The 14286-nt window shown below is 39.3% G+C and overlaps 1 protein-coding gene across 3 annotated transcripts in view; it reads right to left on the bottom strand.

Moving 5' to 3' along the window:
• Window positions 1-6846, bottom strand: part of LOC127620638 (FYVE, RhoGEF and PH domain-containing protein 3-like) — a 64070-nt gene extending 57224 nt beyond the window's left edge. For all 3 annotated transcript variants that reach the window (XM_052093837.1, XM_052093838.1, XM_052093839.1), the window contains exon 1: window positions 6690-6846. The gene's annotated coding sequence lies outside the window, so the exon portion shown is untranslated. The remainder of the gene's footprint in view (window positions 1-6689) is intronic.
• Between the last annotated feature and the right edge of the window lie 7440 nt (window positions 6847-14286).

The following is a 14286-nucleotide window of genomic DNA, read 5'->3' as shown; positions in this document are numbered from 1 at the left end:
ACTCATCTGACCTTCATCTGCCTCAAATGTGTGTGTGTGTCTGTATCATGAGGATCAGCTGACAGCAGCTTAATTTACTGACAGTCCAACAAAACAAAAAAAGAAAAGATTAAACTAATCATATTGAACATGGTTATTTGATAAATTAGTCACAAGTTATTCGTATACATAAAAAACACATATTAAACATATGAATACATATTTTAAGGTGCTGTAAACCATTTCAGCCGTTTTGCCAACTTCAACTTTTTTACTTTACTGATGCCAACCACTCTCTCCAAACCATGCCCTCCAAAGACATGTCAGCTAATCAGATGTCAGCAAAAACCAATGTCCACACAATGATTGACAAGCACAAAACATTTCTGATTGGCTAAAAACAAGAGTCTAGTGCTGATTCAAGACAAATTTCAGTGATATTTGTCAGGTAATACTTATATTTTATTCACAATATTACTGAAAATCACACTCTGCACATTTAAACATATGTTACTCCTTATTTGGGCTAGATTTGAACGACAGTAAGCGATCCTGAAGTGCAATGATACTGGTGGTCAATATGCACATGAGAACTATAAAGAAATTAGACTGTGAAAATGAAGTGCACGTGTCTCTCAATATGGGGCATGGAGCACCAATCCACCAAAGTCATCTCACTGCACACACACACACACACACACACACACACACACACACACTAGATGTGTAGAATGGGAAATGGGTCAGCAGTGAGATGATGAGAGATATAGTACCAGAACCTCCTATCTGTAAAACCTGCTGTCGTCACTGTGTGCTTGGTGGTATGTCCTGGCCACACCTCTGATAAACACACCAGTAGTCCATTGGGCCCTTAATACACAACGCCCAGGGAGAACACACACACACAAATACACACACGGGCAATTTTAAAATGATCTTTTCAAAATTGCATTCCAATTTATGAGCAATTTCAAAGTCAAATGTGGAAATGTTCCTACGGCGTGCCTCATTCATCACGATCAGATGTTTTTAAATGAACAATGTGGATAGAAATACAGTTGAAATCTATTGGCATTCTATAACTCTGATCTTATTTTAGTAATAATAAGTCATGAAATTACACAATACCCTGACATTTAAAAAAACTTCTGACACCAAATATTGAATTCTTGAGTGACAAGAGGTAAATAAGCAGGGAAGGAAATCCAATTCCAGGTCCGTAACAATTCCTTTAAAGGAATATTCTGGGTTCAACACAAGTTAAACTCAATCAACAGCAACTGTGGCATAATGTTGATTACCACAAAAAAGTATTTCGACTTGTTCCTCCTTTTCTTAAAAAAAAGTAAAGATCTGTGTTCCAGTGAGACACTTACAACGGAAGTGAATGGGGCCAATCCATAAATGTTAAAATACTCACTGTTTCAAAAGTATTAACACAAAACATGATTTTACTGTCATAAAATAACTTATTACGCTGTAATAATATATTATTACAATTTAAAATAACTGTTTTCTATTTTAATGTATTTTAAAATGTAATTTACTCCTGTGATGCCAAGCTGAATTTTCAGCCTCATTACTTTTGAACGGCAGTTTATATACGAGTATGCTTAAGTTGTTTTAAAGCTGAATATATTGTGTATATGAATAAGTATTGTAAGAATTATACATTAGATATATAATATTTATAATACATAAATAATTATATTACTATATCTAGAATTGTAAACAATAAGCTTCATTTCACTAAATTTTACATTAACGTAACTGCTGCTAATAGTTAATAGTTCATTGACCCATTGTGCGGTGCGAGCTGGACATTACCTGTCACCAGCCTGTCTCTGTACTATCTGAAAAGTCATAAATATGAGATTAGTGAAAACAATGAACATGAGGTAACATAAAAAGGCAACAGAAACCCTAGCCTGAAATAAGTTGAGGCCAATAACGGTAAGCGAACACTAATCCTCAAATATTAGCTGATTTGATCTTTAAAAAACAACATCGCTGTAACAACATACTCATGCTACATACATATGTCGGTGTGTTACATAAATACAGTGGGTACGAAAAGTATTCAGACCCCCTTAAATTTTTCATTCTTTGTTATATTGCAGCCATTTGCTAAAATCATTTAAGTTCATTTTTTTCCTCATTATTGTACACACAGCACCCCGTATTGACAGAAAAACACAGAATTGTTGACATTTTTGCACATTTATTAAAAAAGAAAAACTGAAATATCACATGGTCCTAAGTATTCAGACCCTTTGCTGTGACACTCATATATTTAACTCAGGTGCTGTCCATTTCTTCTGATCATCCTTGAGATGGTTCTACACCTTCAATTGAGTCCAGCTGTGTTTGATTATACTGATTGGACTTGATTAGGAAAGCCACACACCTGTCTATATAAGACCTTACAGCTCACAGTGCATGTCAGAGCAAATGAGAATCATGAGGTCAAAGGAACTGCCTGAAGAGCTCAGAGACAGAATTGTGGCAAGGCAAAGATCTGGCCAAGGTTACAAAAAATGTCTGCTGCCCTTAAGGTTCATAAGAGCACAGTGGCCTCCATAATCCTTAAATGGAAGACGTTTGGGACTGACCAGAACCCTTCCTAGAGCTGGCCGTCCGGCCAAACTGAGCTATCGGGGGAGAAGAGCCTTGGTGAGAGAGGTAAAGAAGAACCCAAAGATCACTGTGGCTGAGCTCCAGAGATACAGTCGGGAGATGGGAGAAAGTTGTAGTAAGTCAACCATCACTGCAGCCATCCACCAGTCGGGGCTTTATGGCAGAGTGGCCCGACGGAAGCCTCTCCTCAGTGCAAGACACATGAAAGCCCGCATGGAGTTTGCTAAAAAACACCTGAAGGACTCCAAGATGGTGATAAATAGGATTCTCTGGTCTGATGAGACCAAGATAGAACTTTTTGGCCTTAATTCTAAGCGGTATGTGTGGAGAAAACCAGGCACTGCTCATCACCTGTCCAATACAGTCTCAACAGTGAAGCATGGTGGTGGCAGCATCATGCTGTGGGGGTGTTGGTCAGCTGCAGGGACAGGACGACTGGTTGCAATCTAGGGAAAGATGAATGCGGCCAAGTACAGGGATATCCTGGACGAAAACCTTCTCCATAGTGCTCTGGACCTCAGACTGGGCCGAAGGTTCACCTTCCAACAAGACAATGACCCTAAGCACACCACTAACATAACGAAGGAGTGGCTTCACAACAACTCTGTGACTGTTCTTGAATGGCCCAGCCAGAGCCCTGACTTAAACCCAATTGAGCATCTCTGGAGAGACCTGAAAATGGCTGTCCACCAACGTTTACCATCCAACCTGACAGAACTGGAGAGGATCTGCAAGGAGGAATGGCAGAGGATACCCAAATCCAGATGTGAAAAACTTGTTGCATCTTTCCCATTTTTTTGGCTGTATTAGATCAAAAGGGTGCTTCTACTAAATACTGAACAAAGGGTCTGAATACTTAGGACCATGTGCTATTTCAGTTTTTCTTTTTTAATAAATGTGCAAAAATGTCAACAATTCTGTGTTTTTCTGTCAATACGGGGTGCTGTGTGTGCAATAATGAGGAAAAAAATGAACTTAAATGATTTTAGCAAATGGCTGCAATATAACAAAGAATGAAAAATTTAAGGGGGTCTGAATACTTTCCGTACCCACTGTATATAAAATAAATGTATTTATTGACTACTAATTACCAGAAATCGCAGTTCTGTCACTCTACTCTAACAGTTTGAAATGCCCGCCAAAGCACTTCCTGGAACTATCTGAAGTCCACGTGAATCACGTGACAATCAAGCATTTAGAACTTCCGTTGTCGCAACTCTCTCTATATGGCTCTGCCCTAACCTTAACTGTGAGTGGAAGTGACACCCCCTTTTGGAGTTGGCACAACTCAATTTTGGAGTAACCCCGCCCTCTTTTGGAGATTCCACCACATTTGGAGGTCTCTGTCCTGCAGCTATACCTACTTGTGAATACCATATATCCCAGAGTTCATCACATTCAGGGGTCCACATCCATCCTGCTGTATCTTTGCCAAAATACCACACTATCTCTATTTGACTACACAAGAAATGCTGCCTACACTTCACACTGTAAATTCAGCGCAGCAGGAAAACATCAGCCTATTTTAGTATGTGTTCTGTCCTCATCGACAGAAAATTGTGCGTTCAGTAACTGTAAACGGAACCAAAAATCATGAAAGTCATACAGTTATGGTGTCCATGAAATGTAAAATCAGAGTTACTCTGAATGCACACTATGCCAGGATGGGCACAAGTGTTACTATGACAACAGGTCTACGGCTGGATGTTCAGCGGTCAGAATCCATGATAACCATCAATCTTGCTCTCTCAACAATGAACTGCCCTAACAAAGATATAAAAATTATAGCAATCTTAAAATAAATCAATGTTTTCCCTTTAAAGGAAGGAATAGTTCACCCATCATTTACTTACAGTTCATTGTGACCACATCATACAGCTTGTCATGCGATAGCGTTGTGTAAGGAACAGACCGAAATGTAAGTCGTTATACACTGAAAAACATTTTTGCCCTTTTTGTAGCTTGACAGGTGTGGTCACTATGAACTGTTGTTTTATGAAAAAGAGCTGCTTGAAGATTCTTCAAAAATTCTCATTTGTACAACAATGAGAAGTGGCGGTGGCGTAGTGGCTAAAGCACAGGGCTGTTAATCAGAAGCTCACTGGTTCAAGTCCCACAGCCACCACCATTGTGTCCTTGAGCAAGGCACTTAACTCCAGGTTGCTCCAGGAGGATTGTCCCTGTAATAAGTGCACTGTAAGTCGCTTTGGATAAAAGCGTCTGCCAAATGCATAAATGTAAATGTAAATGTACAACAACATGATGACAGAAGGCCAATAAAACAAAAACACTAAATATACATCTGATTCTACTGATCCTGGTCTTGTGTGTACTGTTTGATGATGTGAGGTCAGAGGTCAAGATGCATCATACAGGTCAAACAGCACCATGGCTAAACGATGGCATCTTCTCCAAACCTTTCCTGAGCGAATTGAACTTTAATGTTGTCTTCCTTGTGAGTAGATATAAAATACCACTTTTTCTGCTTATGAAATGTCTCTTTAAGGATATTCAAGCCTAATCATCAAATGATGGCAAACCGTGACAGATGAAGACAACTTCTTTCCAACTGTGGCCTTTATTCTCATTGACAAATAAGGATGACCGAGTTGATAAGAAAAGCGAAATCTGTTAAAAAAAATCTAGTTTAAAACTAAAAAATGTTTCATGTTCACAGAAATACATTTATAGCATTTTCTATTTAAAAATGGCATTTGGTTTAACCATTTCGCAAAATGTATTACAATATTGTTCTTGCACTTTGATGAATGTGTACGCAACTGAATCATTCAAAAACATTACTCGAGGTGATTTGCGACACAATATCAAGACGTTTTCTCATGGTTACACCAAATGACCCGAACACAATGTGCCTTTTTATAAAAATGTCAAAATATCTGTTCTTTGTGTTTTGTTTTTTAATTCACACACGGTCAAGAGGGTCTAAAGGCCTCGATATACTTCATACCAAATCAAAGAATGAACAGATATGACATCATTTAAAACAAACTCTAGCCAAAACTAAGGTGGTTTTGCGTTCATTTGGTGGTCATCATAAATGACAATAACAGAGTGGAATCGGTGCATATTATGGCCCGAATGCAGAATGTAAACTAGACAAATTACAAATAGTCTACTGCATATATATTACTTGAAATTATCATAGAGTTGTCAAAATAAGTATTTTACTGACACATAACACATTTTAATATCACATTATTTTAAGTTTTACTGAGCGTCGTCATAAATGTGCTTCTAAACACCTCCGGAACGTTTGCATACAGTACACCGTTGCTCAGCGGTTTACAACTTCTTTTTACTTCTAATGCCAACATTTCTTTTTCAAAAATGTCTATTAAATCTATTAATGAATAATAATAATGTATTAATACATTTATTTATTTTACTTTCTCCGGACAGTTACACCACATGATATTTTTGACTTCAAGCCCCAGATAAAAATATCAAAATGACTTAAAACCATGTTTATCATTATCAAAATAGCCCACACCCATGTCTCTCTCATATTCTGGTCTCTATATTTGACTCGGCTCCCTCCTTTAATGGAAGTCTATGAGATTTTGTTTACCCGTTCAATTGTTGGCCAGTCTGATTACTTAGAAAAGTGAAAGCAAAGAAGAACACCGTTCCCCAAAACAAGCTGCATGATTTGAGGTATCATTCATGTCTGTAGCTCAAATAGGACATTTAATATTTAGGGTTTTGGATTTGAACAAACCCCTTGCCGTATGAAAGCAGACATTATTATCTTATTAGTTCAAGACAGAATGAGCATTTACATAAATATAAAGCTAAATCATTATACTCCAGACTAAAACCAGCCCAGCACAAATCTCTCAATAAAACATGAATGATGAGTATGTATATTTCAACAGGCTTGAATACTAGTACTAGAACATATTCATGAGGCTCTACCAATGTGTGTAATGCAAAAGCTTCATATTTTTAACATACTAGTAAAGCCTATTGCAAACAAATAAACATTTACACACTTACATCAACCATAAATCCCATCATAAATGCACTAGCCTCATCAAATAAATAAATCTCACCAGCTTAGCCCTCTGTGCCATATGTGCGGTTTCCTCTTCCCACGAGCGGTAAAAACATACGTGTTGATACACTCACAGCCCACTTCACACAATAAAATAAAAAAACATCTTATAAGTCTGAGGGAAACCTAGGAACATGATCTCTCGCACCGGCTCTCGTCCACTGACACTACAGCCCCCTCCTCCAGTCCTCCTCTCTCCTCCCCCTCTATCTGTCCCCAAATCCCCCCTCCTCAGTCTTTTCATGGAAGTGAACAATAATGCCTCCCAACAATAATGCCACAGAGACATCTCCATGGTAACTAATGACAGCGGGAGAGGGGGAAAATGAATGAGGAAAATCAGGAAGGAAGGACAGACTAAGCGAACAAATAAAACAGATGGGAGATCCTAAACCGAGAGTGTAGTCCCCTAGAGTATATTATATATAATATGCAGTATATCCTATTCACTGGATATGGTTTAATTAGTAGTGATAGACCGATATAGAGCCCTTCAACAGTAGCGTTCCGGAGGAAAAAATCCCATTAATTTCCCCCATTGAGAAATACAATGGATGTGTATTTCCATGAGCTCTGAGGTTTTTGAGCCAGAGTGATTTCAACATTATTAATCAAATCATGTTTAATAGCTAAATACCCAATTAAGAACTACACTACCCATAATCCTGAAGAGAGATCCACCAGTCAGAAAAGGGCAACAAATATGTTTTCGTTTTTTTTTTTACATACGTTTTTACTTTGAATCAAATATAATGCTGTGGTTAATCTCTTGCTGTTTGATTTGGTTTATGGCTCAGAAATTCTTATTATTTATTTCTTAGACACAGTATTAAGATGTGTTTTGGGTGATCCGTTCACATGTGGTCAGGTGAGACACATGGCTGTTTACACCTGGTCACTTAAATGTGTCTCCTGTGATCACATGTGTGGATTTGGAGGGGAGGGACTCTGTTTCATGACGACATACATCAATCATTCTGTCAGTGTATTACTGCATAATGATAAAGTACAACAAAGTCAGAAAAGACAAAGACTACATCCACATTAATCTTGACACATTTGAAAACTGCCTTTTCGTTTTCAATATGCTCTCCATCCAACTCTTTTCAAGAGTTTTCCAAAAGTTGCTCGTCCACACTAATTTGTAATAAAAACTCTTAAATCCCCTCAATGCGCATGCAAAAAATCACCATTCCATTTACAGGCTGAAATGTAATTTTCCTTGTGTTTTATCACCAATTCCGAGTAAACTTTGTGTCATCTATGAAAGAATGCATTGTGAAGGTTGTACAAAGTAACATTTATCGTTATTTAGGTTCTCAAAGTGAATAACAGGCACAATAACGGCATTCAATGTGGGCCGCCATCTTGATTTTTTTGGGGTTAAATGAATTACATGGCTGCGCCACTTGAAAACAAATACGTCATATTTTCAGATGTCTCCATCTTCCCTGTCCACGCTACAACACAAAGACGACATTTTCAAATGAATCCACTTGTAAAAGCATTTTTTAAAGCTCAGTTTTTGCTGTGGGATGAAAGGGCAAAACGTAGAGAAAAAGATGTATGTTCAAACAAAAATGTACTAGTGTGGACATGGCCAAAGAAAGTTGGCCATAGAAAGTTTCTCCCAGATTCGATTAAAATGTAATCTAAGCACAAACGCAACATGTCAAGTAGAATTATCCATTATTTTAGTGTATTACCTGTATTAAAGGAGCTTCAGGTGTTATTTTATGTCATCTGTATTGATATCAGTCACACTAAAGAAGATCCGTGAAGCTCTTTTGATAGTGTATGTATCCATTTGTTGTTGTTGTTGTTGTTTTATATTTATCCCCCTTTTCTCCAAATTTGGAATACCCATTTCCCACTACTTAGTAGGTCCTCATGGTGGCGCGGTTAATCACCTCAATCTGGGTGGCAGAGGACAAGTCTCAGTTGCCTCCACTTCTGAGACCGTCAATCCGCGCATTTTATCATGCGACTCCTTGTGCATGACTCCGTGGAGACTCAGCATGTGGAGGCTCATGCTACTCTCCGTGATCCACACACAACATACCACACGCCCCATTGAGAATGAGAACCAGTAATCGCGACCACGAGGAGGTTACTCCATGTGACTTTACCCTGCTTAGGAGACCTGGCTGGAGTCACTCAGCACACCCTGGATTCCCAGGCCCCCTTTATATGCTTTTTTTTACATTTAATGATGGTTATTTCCTTTTAAAGCCGCTCATAAACAACAGACTTTAAACTCTTGTTTTAGCACAGCAGTTGATTGACAGGTGAGAGCCTCTGTTTTACTACTGTTGAGGTGCTTCAGGAAAGATTAGCATTTACACCTCAAATCCGATGTGATCACAACAAATATTCGTATGTGGTTTCTGTAGCCATATTTTCACAATCGTGCCAATGCCAGCCAGCCTGGGCCAATAGCCTTGGACCTCAAGCCACAAGACCAAAATCAATCTGTGTTCCCACCATCGGTCCAATAACTTTGCAGCATTGCACACGTCACACACTCCAACCATTTCACAAGCAAGAGGGAAGCTCAAACTGAGGTATCATGTTATCTATTTATCTACACTATTGAGTTTATATAGTTTGTAAACATTAGCTAGATATCAAATTGTAAATTATCGTTGACAACTAACTGACTGTAACTGTCATGATGTCCTGAGTTGTCTCTCCACCAACAGCGGGACGATGTCCCAGCACACTGTCTATGAACGTTCACCAAACAGAGAAAAGTATTTTCTTTGGGCACTGCTTTTTCCATTGGGTGTTTTAATGGATTTGTACTGTGCCTGAATTTTTTTAGTTATTTGTTTCCTGAACCTGTATTGTTGTGCACTGGATACACAAACTTGGATGTTCGGTGAAACTCCTCCTTTGACAATGAACCTGACTCAATCCCTGGTTGGTTGGCCTTGTTTGGCCCAAGGGTAATCGGCAGGCAAACGGCCATTGGCAGTTGGCCCCGAGAAAGCCCAGAGGAGGTATGATAAAGCGCCGGAAGTGACAGTGGGAATGCAACTGGCCCTGGCACATAGTAGCACGTCCTCATTTGGCCTGATAACGCAGCTAGTGATCTGATAACAAAACAGTTTAGACCCTGTTTAGACCTGTATTTAGCACTGACCACATGTGATCGGATCACCCAAAATGCATCTTAATACCAAGTGGAAACGAGGTATTAAAAATTATTGGAATAAGTGGAAAAAATGATTCTAGAACCATGGCTGCTAAAAAAAATAGGTGGTCACTTTTGCTCTCTGTATCAGCCACATTAAAACGCTGGATGATATTTGCCCATTGTGAGAATATCAACATCGGCTTTTTTAGTAAATTTCAATAAGAAATTGTGGTCAAATCAATACATTTTTGCGTATAATTAAACTTGAAGCACCTATGTTGGTATATGTACATGCCCATCAGACAGATGCTTTTGCAGAATCTCACTGGGATTCAGCATCATAAATGCTGCATTTTTAAGAAGCTGTCTCAAGTTAATAGTAGTTCAAATTGGGAAATAGCATCTGGAAATCCCTGTAGTCAGTTGTTCTTCGTCCAGCTGTCAAGAACGCATTCTGTTTGCATGGCTCTCATTTTGTGACTGCTCTGCAGGTTTGTTGAGGCGCGCCAGCTGCCCCCTGCTGACACGCCTCATAAAAACACAAGGGTAGGAAAAGAGGTACTTTTATTACAGGATTTAAGTACGGGTCAGGTGGCATGATTACATTTTGCACATTCTTTTTATATAATTAATCACACTAAATGAATGTATGAAATCGACAGCCCTAGTTTTTATTTTACAATTTTATTGTGCTTTACTGCTAACAAACCTTTCTGTCATGAATCCCAACTTTGTTGTTCCTCTCATCATCAATCACTCTTTAATCATCAAGCCTGCCACTGCTCTGCCTTCCACAAATTTGCCCCTCAGCCTGCAATGTCTTCACCTTCCATGGCACCGCCCCTCGAACTTCCCACGGCTCTGCCTTCTACAGATCTGCCCTTAGAGCCTGTCATGGCTGTGCCTTCTACGGCTTCACCCCTTGAGCCTGTCACGACTCCAGTCTCTAGTCTGTGATCACCACCCAGGCCTCCTGACCCTGTTTCAGCTTTGTGGTCATCAACCTGGCCTTCTGATCGAGTCCCTACCCTGAGATGGTCTCCTGGGTCTCCTGGCTAACCACCTGATCTGCTCTGGTCTTCTGACCATTTGCCTGATCTGTTCTGGTCTTCTGGATCTCTTGGCCGTCCGCCTGACCTGCTGTGGTATCCCTGGTGTCATGGCCAAAAGCCTGGCCTGCTCTGGCTCCCTTGGTCTCCTGGCCGTCTGCCTGATCTGCTCTGGTTTCCTTGGTTCCCTGTTCTGTTTCTTTGGACCCCGGCATCGCCAGCCTCCTCGCTTCAGGAGCCGCTGGGCTTGTGTACCTGTCAGTGATTACCTATTCACCTGTTTCCAATCCATTCAGCTATTTAAGACTCACTCTCTCTCTCTTTGCAAAGTCTTATTTTGCACTGGCTGACATTTCTGAGCATTACCTGTGTTACTACCTTGTCTGTGTATGATCCTGGACAGTTTACCCTGTTTTGACCAGCCTTCCTACTTTGACTGCTTTGTTTACATGGATATAACCTGTGATTGTCTGCTGCCTGCCCCGATCTCTTGCCTGTTTATTGAATACCCCTCTGGACTGCCTTTGATATTACTGCTGCTGGTGATTTACCCCTGCCTGTCTGAATTACTACATTTATTGTTATTAAAAGTTGCACTTGGATCTCAAATGTGTTGACTCATCATTACACTTACTTACATTTACTTGTATTTTTAGATGAGGCTGAAAAAGTCATATAAATGTAATTAAGGGTCTTCCGTTAAACTCATATCAGCCATATCATGTAAGTCTTGTGACTACTTTTAAATATTTAACTAAATTAAAGGTTTGATGATGATAAGCTAAACATGCAATGTCTCAGAAAAATAATTGTTTTAGCTTGCACAATATGAATGTGAAAACATTCTCAGTTTATGGTGTCCACTGAACGTTCACCACTAAACCAGACAGATACTGCATTTCCCCCTATGACACATTCTGGGAACAAAAAATGACAGACAACCCCACACGAATATCAATCACCCAGACATTTGATGAGTGTGTTAACATCTGGAAGACATTGTTTGCTCATCTGCAATACGTCTATAATATGTATAGTACTGTGCATCAAAAACATTTGTATTAAGATGGCTATATACATATGCTACATTAGTGTGTGCATATGAAATGTACATTTTAAACTCCCAAAAATTCCTTTTGAAAACCAAACAGAATAGAATAGAAGAACAGGGAGCCCTGCAACAGATGGCATGGGCCTCACAGAGTCCCCCACTGCACATCGGGTCAATCTGGGATTACATGAAGACACAGACGTCATTGAGACAGCCTAAATAAATAATAGAACTGTGGCGAATTCTCCAAGAAGCTTGGAACATCCTATCTGCCAACAACAAAGAAAAATTTGATAATTGATAAATGAAAACTTTTTATATCATTATTTTTTTAAGAAATCCTCACTTTGAAAGTTTTGCACAAGTGCCTAAAACATTTGCACATTACTGTATATCAATAAGTATGTCTCGGATGTCACTAAGACATTTATCAGATGTCTTTGAGATGTTTTCAATCTAGAATGTTTATAAATTTGATCTTTTTAAGATGTTTAGCAGACATTAATTAGACTGTGATGCTTTCCAGATAAAAAGATCTAAAACAAACATTTCAAAGATGTACGTGTGCTATCTGGTAATGATGGCAGTGTGCTGTGTTGTGTTTGAGAATGTGGAATTAGGAATTGATGGTGGGTAAAAACAAAACTGTGAGATTGTAATAAGAGAGGAAGTAGGAGTGTTGTCGGACTGTGGCTCTAATCTAATGAACACTCTGATGTGTGATTCTAGAGGTGAGTGTGTGTTTGTATGATTGGATCATGAAAAGTGGGCATTCAATACCAGAATAGAGCCAGAACTAAATGCGTGTTTGAGGCTTTTGGAAAACTAGTTATTTGAAACATGGTGACATCAGAAAAGTCCACAAAAAAAAAAAAGTCATTTCAGACAAGGAGCAAGTTATGTATAACATTTTGATGAAGATTACGAAGACATTTCCTTTCTTTAGAATAATGTGCTTTGATGAATCATGCCCAAAAAGACCAGTAATTTGTATTAAATAAGTAAATAGGGTCACAAGTAAAATCTAAAGTAATTCTGGTTTAATTTTGACAAGTTAAATAATGTGGTTTGACACAAAAGAATGGCTTTGGTACAATTGTACCAAATGTAAGAATGTTGTGTCATTAAAAATACGGTAAACCGGAGAGTTCCGGACGTGTGAACGGTGAGCTCTGCGCAATTATTTTTTTCTTGTTTTTGTGTCCTAAACCTATGAGATTCGATACACTCTGTTTCATAACTGTTCTATGAAGAAAATATGTCAAAGAATTCAAAATCTTGAGGACTTCCGCTTCCGCCCGCATGGAGTGAGCAGCAGAGAAGGGAGCTCCTCGAATAAATAAGTAATTATTGCTCAATAGACTAGTCAGCCGTGTAAAACGTTATAATTTTGGTCAAAGAATTGTTGCTACGTACCTTTCGACATGAAACCGAGAGCATGCAAAAATGTTACATCGACGATCCAGCGTAATACGAAAACAGAAAGCGGTGAAAGAAAAATGGATGAACATATGCAATTTCATTGAGTGCACTCAGAACGGAACTACATACACACCGAGAGGCTGTGATTAAGGACATTAAGTCGCAAATTGAAAACCTACATTTGGAGATGCAAAAGAATAGAGAAGAAGTGAAAGAAGACCTGCGAGCGCTGCGAGAGGAAATTATTCCCGAGCTGGCCGCCCTACATAAAGCGCAGGCCGAAGCGACAAACGAGTGTACGGAGATGGGGAAAGTGAAGAGTGACACGATGGACAGGGTGGCAGTACTAGAAAAGTCTCACGAACTCATGGCCAAAGAGCACAAGAAAATGCATGAAACATTTTTGGATTTGGAGAATCGTAGCCGAAGACAGAATTTAAGATTCGTTGGGGTTCCAGAGGGAGTGGAGGCGGGAAGACCGGTTCGATTCATCAAAGACCTGCTAGTGGATTTATTCGGAGCTGATGACTTGGGAGATTCCAGTATGATGACAGATCGAGCGCAACGAACTCTTGCGCCAAAACCAAACCGGGAGAGAGGTCCCGAGCAACAATAACTAATTTTCATTACTATTCTGACAAGGAAAAAATCCTGATGTTGTCTAGAAATAAAGGCCGTCTCTACTTCAAAGGATCCCCTGTGTACATGTTCCCCGATGTGAGTCTAGAGGTTGGCAAACTTCGCGCTGCGTTCAATCCAGTGAAGGCCAAGCTGCGAGCCGCCGGGATAAACTATAGTTTGTTCTATCCAGCCAAACTTGCAATCACCGTGGATGGAATTAGATACACATTCGAACATCCTCAAGAAGCAGATCAATTTATTGAGAAGAAAACACAAACCTAGCTGACTGAGCTGTAAGTCCAGACTATCTGAT

The sequence above is a fragment of the Xyrauchen texanus genome, chromosome 27 (assembly GCF_025860055.1).
Source record: "Xyrauchen texanus isolate HMW12.3.18 chromosome 27, RBS_HiC_50CHRs, whole genome shotgun sequence".
Classification (NCBI taxonomy): Eukaryota; Metazoa; Chordata; class Actinopteri; order Cypriniformes; family Catostomidae; genus Xyrauchen; species Xyrauchen texanus.
This window is presented reverse-complemented; position numbering and strand designations above follow the sequence as displayed.